The sequence below is a fragment of the Mercurialis annua genome, linkage group LG7, assembly GCF_937616625.2.
Source record: "Mercurialis annua linkage group LG7, ddMerAnnu1.2, whole genome shotgun sequence".
Classification (NCBI taxonomy): Eukaryota; Viridiplantae; Streptophyta; class Magnoliopsida; order Malpighiales; family Euphorbiaceae; genus Mercurialis; species Mercurialis annua.
This window is the reverse complement of record NC_065576.1, coordinates 49,664,589-49,671,864: the sequence shown is the minus strand read 5'-3', so window position 1 is coordinate 49,671,864 and position 7,276 is coordinate 49,664,589. Positions and strand designations below refer to the sequence as shown.

The window sequence follows — 7,276 nt, the reverse complement described above, 5'->3', positions numbered from 1 at the left end:
ATGATTTAATGATTTGCTTCATTGAGAGGGCGACATTTGCTTCCATCGATAATGAAGACATTTTACAGCATTTTCAAAACAAAGAAAACCGGCGAATTCAACTTCCACCTCTTGCCCTTTCTAATTCTTAGTGTTTTTTTAATTTTTTTATGTTATTTATTATTATTAACTCAATATTTAACATTTTCATTTAACAAAAAATTTTATTTAATGTACTTTTATATTTTTATGTGAAATTTCGACCCCTCTAATTTTCAGTCCTGGTTCCGCCACTGGGTATGGGAATGATTCCCATTGTTTGTGTTTGTTTTGTCAAATTGAATTAGGGAATGGGAATGTGATTAGCCCTTCAATGTGAATCACCCATTCCCCCCTTACCCCATGGGAAGGGACTTTGGGAATGAGAATCAAAAATTTCGCAAAATAGTTTAATAATAAATAATAAATATATAATTATTAAAAAAACTATTTTTAAATATTTATTTTAAAAAATATACTTAAAATATTAAAAAAAAACTTTTTTAATATTTTTTTTAAAATTATTTTTTTAATAATTTTTTAATTTTTTCAATTTTTTTCGAAAATATTTTTTTAATTTTTTTTAAAATATTTTTCTAAATTTTTTTTTAAAATAATTTTATTTTTTTATATAAAAAAATATTTAAAAAATAAAAAAGTATTTTTAATTAATAATAAATAATTTTTTTTATTAAACTTTATCCATTTCCATCCCTACACTAATTTTCAACCAAACAAAAAATGAAAACAATCATTCTCATTCCCATTCTCATTCCTTCTCATTCCGATTCCCATTCTGATTCCCATTCTCAACCTTGAACCAAACGACCTCTTAGTTCGTTATTAATTAAGCATGTACAAAATTGTTTTACCAGTAAATCAATGAGTACAAGTAGAGGTGGCAATTTTCACCATACCCACCCATTATTTAAAGGGTATGGGTCATAAAATAGTAGATATTTGTTAAATGGGTAGTAAATGGGTAAAAATCTTCCAACCCATTAAAATAAGAGTAATAAAAGGGTTTGACATGTGTACCCACATTTTACCCATAATGATCCAATATATAAAATTGGTTGAAGACACATGTCAATTTAAGAGTAACTAATTTTTATTTTAGAATATCAAATAAATTTTAGATTTCAAAATCAATATTCAAAAGTCGTAAAGAACTAAAATATTTTTTTTTCAAAATTTTTTTTTCAGAATTTGTTTTTTCCAGAAATTATTTTTTTTCAGAAAATAGTTTTTTCTAAAAATATTTATTAATTCTCACAAGATGTACAATTAAAATGTAATATAATTTAAATTTTAAAAAGTTAATTTTTAACATTATACATATAAAGTGGGTTAATGGGTGGGTTAGGGTCATACAGAGTTAGAAGGGTATAGACACCCATATCTATATCTATATCTATATCTATATCTATATCTATATCTATATCTATATCTATATCTATATCTATATCTATATCTATACTATATATAAAAGTACGGATGGGGGGGGGGGACAGGCAAAATTACGATATTAGATTTCATTAAGGGTATAATTTATAATTGAAAAATAAAATTAATAGAAGTTTAATCTAAATAAAACAATATAAAAGGTAAGAAGTTTAATCTAAATAAAACAATGTAAAAACTTATAGTAATAAACCAATTTCCAGCTCTGCTCAGCTTCAATTACTATACCAATGACTAAATATTGCAAAGAAATCGGATTAGTCATGTCTGAACCGGTTGTATTTATTTAAAACTAACAAATTCAACTCTATCTAGGTTGGTTTTTGGCCAAAAGATAAACAATTTAAATAAATGTTGGCCCAGTTGACCATAAAAATATTATAATTAAAAGAGAAAAAAGTTTAATAGGACTCTTATAATAATTAAAACTTACAACGATTGTTTTCCTAATATTTTTATGGAGACTTTTTGTTTTATACAAATACAAATAGAGTAAAGTTAACAAGTAATTAATTGTTTTAGTTTCAAAGAGAAAAGAACAAGCAAAGCAAGTGATTAAAGTAAGACAGACTTCTAAGGGTTTTTTTTTTCCGAAATAACTTTCTAAGAAAATATTAGACCAATTGCATAATATACTTATTTATATGATTATATACATTTAATTAACCGATTAACAAGTAAGTTTCACATTCTTTTTCATAAAAACAGAAGTTTCACATTCCAAAAAAAAAAATAAGTTTCATTGATGATTTTTCAACATGATAATTTAAGAATAAATTAATATTTGAGTAAATATTTAAAAATAAAAGATTATATTTTATTATTTAATTAATATTTATAACAGATCATATAAATACCACTCACACGCGATAATTTCAAATTTATATTAAAAATTAATTTTTAATCATATATTGAAAACTAATAACTAATTTAATATATGTAACGTGTTATATCGATACCAATCACTCACATGCTATAATTCTAAATTTAACTCTTACGAAAAGATCAAATGGAGACCTTTATTATTATTATTTCTACTCATGCATTGGCATTTGTAACTAAACGGAGCAGTAATCGTCGATTGATCTCCATATAGGCATCTTAAAAGAAGCAAATTCAAAATTAATCTAAAATGAAAAAATAAAGTGATTAATATTCTTTAAAAATGACTCCACCATATGTTTATATGTAAAGGGCCATACAAAAATTATTTACATGTTACAATTTTAATTTAAATAAAAAAAATTTATATAATAATCTATTTATAGCTAAAATAATATTTAATAATTAAACAACGGGTCAAATTCATAATAATTTATTAATTAACAGCACTATTTCACTTAATATTTCAATTATTTTAAAACAAAAGGAGAGGTAATTTATAATAAAAAGAATTATAAAATTAAGTACAATTTATATTAAATAATAAAAGTAAAAAAATATGGTATTTAATAGGGGTAATCTATAATAACTACACATTAGTGGTGTAAATGTTGAATTATGTTTCATAGTTTTAGATTAGAATTAATAAGATTTTTACATCGCAAACAACGGGTCATATACTAATCACATCCTTATCAAAGATAGTATCTTATATGCATATTTTTTATTCTAATTTGTCAGTCTTTCAATACTATATTTAATAATTTAATTAGTACTTGAATCAAATAACGAATTATATAATTTTTATATATATATGTGTAGCACGTACGAATAAAAAATTATTCATGACTATTTACTAAAACCTAAACTATTTTATTTATAATTAAATATATAACGGGTCATGTAAATGTCGCTCACGTGCCCGGACAGCCCTTTCTAAGTTATAGCTAATTAATCATTTGACTGAAGGTTTTATAGTAATTTAAAATTACAATACTAATTAATATAGAGTCCAAAATAATAATCTTCCTTGATTATATATCAAATTAGTAGGCTAACTGCCGTAATTAATTACATGTTGAGCCAAACTTTTACTAAGCTAGAGTTATTTATAATCATATAAGGAGAAATTTTTAGATAGACTCATTCTACCACGTCATCTGTAGACTAACCTATCATATTATGACATGTCATTAAAATAATGGCACTATTGTAATTTTATTTATTACTTATTTACACTTTTAAATAGTAATTTACGATAGTACCATTATTTTAATGACGTGTCATAATGTAATAGGTTTAGTCTACGGATGACGTGATGGACTGAGTCTACCTAAAAATTTCTCTCATATAAGTATCAAATTAATAGCTAACTACCGTAATTTTATATGTTGAGTCAAACAATTACTAAAAAGGTCTTTACAGTTTCTTTATTTAAATAATTATAAATATAAAAATTTATTTAATTATACAATATAAAGTAGAATTGTTATTTGAATAGGAAACATATAGTTAAGTAGGTTTTATTTGAAGTTTAATACCTATATAAAAATATAGTGGAGTTCAATTTGGAGTTTAATACCTACAAGAAATATAAATGTCTTTTATGAATAAAAAATTAAATCTAAAGTCGATCAAAATTCAATTTGAAGTTAACTAGGAAGTTAATATAAAGATTTATACTATAACAAAATTCTGCAATTATTTTTATGTAAAATCGTGCATAAGTATAGAACCTTTGGGATTAAATTGATTACGGAATTACAAAATTATAATCACCTTTCCTAATTATTTTTAAAAAATTATTATTAGTTAATAATATAATTTAAATTTAATATAGTTATTTCACTATCAAAAATAGAGTTCTATTTAATTAAGGAATCAAGTTCTATTTGAAAATAATTGATAGTTAATATTAAACTTTTATAGGTATTATAACTAATTAAGAACAAAATTAAAATATACTTATTTTATTATTTAAGATATAGTTCTTTTTAAATAAGAAATTGAATTCTATATGGAAAAAGAAAGGAGTAGTATTCAGGAAATTGTAAATATATCGCTATAATCATAAAGATGTTTTATAATTCAAAAAAAAAATAAATCTAATATCAGCTATGTATATAATATACTGATATATTAAACTATAAATAAATATTATTAACGTCAATTAATTTTAAAAATCAAATTTAAATATAATATTTAATTCTAACAAACTTCTAACTAATTTGATATTAGTTATAAATAAACTAAATTGATATAATTATAACAAATTCAATTATTATAAAATTGACATAGTCACACTACAAGAAAAATGGTCTATTGTGACATTGAACAAATGTTACTTAATATCAAAAAAACGTCATTTAAAATTTATACCAACATTTTTCACAAATGTCACTAGAATGTTACATTAGCCGGTGTCGTTATGTATTTAAATGACGTTTATTATAAATGTTTGTAGCCTTTTTAGTAACATTTAAAAATATTTATTGCAACATATTTTAAAAATCGTTAAAACATATTATATAGTAATATTTAAAAAGTGTTGTAATAACTATTTATTAGTATTGTCCATAATATCTTTTGCAACATTTCTGAATACAAATTTCATCATTATTATGTCACAATATATATCTAATTTATAATATTTATTTTTATTATTGTTGTTTTTCATTCATTACAGTATTTATAGACAGTTTAAAAATAAATAGATAGATAAATAAATACCAATTAATAGAATACATCTAGAAAAAGAAAAAAACCAAACTTTCTATTTCTTATAACATGTATTTACATTTAAACATTCTTCACAAATGCTTCATCTCTCACTTGAATGATACAGAGGAAATTAAATGACATTATACAAGTGTGTCAGAAAAATCTAAAAAAAATGTAAAATACACCATCAACAAAATTGACCATATAATTTATGAGTTGATAATTACAATCAATGACTTTAAACTAGCAGAGGTTCAGTCTAGAAGGAACTGTGATCAAACATGAGTTACAATTCACTTGAATTCCCCAGCTTTTTGGCACTTCCAACTTCTTTTTCTTGCTCTTGACAAAATCTTCTTAACTTCTTATTTTGCTATAAAATCTATGGTGATCAGTATCTTCTCTTCAATAATTTTCTGATCTGAAAACTGAAGCTGTGAACACAAACCTGCTAATATAGGCAACTTTAATTTTTGGAATGCTCATTTTTAAGAAATTAAAAACAAAAAAAAAGATTAAAAGAAATAAACAACGATAACTCAATTAGAAAAGGTTTAAAGAGATACTTTACCGCTCACATATAAAATAAATGCTGCCTTTATTTCCTGTAACAACTAGCACAAATTTGAATTAAGCTAATCCATGCCAAAGTTGAAATAACCATGAAAGGTTCATTATAAACAAATAGAGAATTAAAAATAAAGAGATTACCTCTCAAGAGGTTCATATTTCTACCATCTAGATTATATGTTATTGACAAACACCAAACATCTTCTTGTAGATCAAATTTGTGAAAAACAAAGTACAATTAGTAAGTATTATTTTATGTAGATAGTGAAATTTGAAACTTCAAACTTGATAGGCTTTTAGCTTTTATTATGATACGTACATGTCGTGGGTAACTTGTTATGAGGTAGTGGATAGTGGTAATTAAAAAGAGATAAACATGGAGTGAAAATAGGAAGAAAACTAAAATTTCAAATTAAAGTTGGGAAGTGATTAACTTAAAAATTCAAACAACAGTTAGAATAAATATATATCTTCAATGTCATTTATCAAAATACTATTTTAACTCTTTTTTATTGTTTAAAGCGACACGTGTATAAAATGTTGCTTTTATAGTGTCGTAAAAGACTGATTTTCCTGTAGTGTCACGTAACGAGCCACGTGCGTAGCACGTAAGGCGAAACTAGTAAAATTAAAACGGGTTATAAATGGGTAGATCACCCATTTATAACCCGACCCATTTAAACCCAACCCAAACCCACCCATTTGCCACCTCTAAGTACAAGTCAAGTAATGGAATAAAATGGTATGCTCTAATTGGCTTTCCATTCCATCACCAGATATAATGCAACAACAACAAAAACCTGTGGTTTGATTTTGCGTTTTTAAGTTTATAACTAAAAGTCAGATGGATCCTACAAAACGCAGAATCAAACAAAATGAATTCCTACTACACATAACATTAGCTAATAATTAAGTTCTCAGCGAACAAAGTCTTACTGACAAGTGATAATTGAGGGACAAATTTTATGCCACTTTCTTTCAACAAAACATGCCCTACTTATGGCTCATCCTAATCACTATGCATAGTGATGGTAGGGGCGGAACTATGCACATGCTCCAACAAGCTCTACTCCAACTGATTTATATATATAATTAAGACTGAGTTAGAGGAAGATTAAGTCTGAAATGCCAATAGATCAGAAATGGATTCCATTAATTTTAAATACAAAGTAGACGATTCACATGTTATTTAGGCCGTGCTGAAATAATATTTTCTAATAAAATAAAACATTTCCATCACAATATTTGTGACATATTTTTCCGTCATAAATTTGTGAAGGAGTTCGTACCGCTACAAATTTATGGAGTTTGTGCCGCTACAAATTCGTGACATATTTTTCGGACAACAAAGTTTTTTATTTCAAAGATTTAAAAATTTGTCATAAATCTGTCAAGACCTAAAGTCTCTTTTCAAAAATCTATAATAAATGTGTGATGAATTTTTCCTTCAAAAATTGACAGTTCTTTTAAGTAGTGTTCACTACTTTAAATTATATGAATACAGGCAAATTAAATAAGAATGTTTCCACAAGTATTGTGTGAAGAGGTTTAAAAACTACATACATTTATTTCTATCTGTAACGGTAGTTAGGAAAACAACAAGAAAGCCTCACAATAGGTA

The 7,276-nt window shown here is 24.6% G+C and overlaps 1 long non-coding RNA gene across 1 annotated transcript; it reads right to left on the bottom strand.

The window, feature by feature from the left end:
• Positions 1-5,265: 5,265 nt before the first annotated feature.
• Positions 5,266-6,230, bottom strand: LOC126657347 (uncharacterized). The gene is made up of 2 exons (XR_007633299.1): positions 5,657-6,230; positions 5,266-5,533 (listed from the first exon to the last, which is right to left on the bottom strand). It is a non-coding gene; the product is annotated as an uncharacterized LOC126657347 (long non-coding RNA).
• Positions 6,231-7,276: the final 1,046 nt, after the last annotated feature.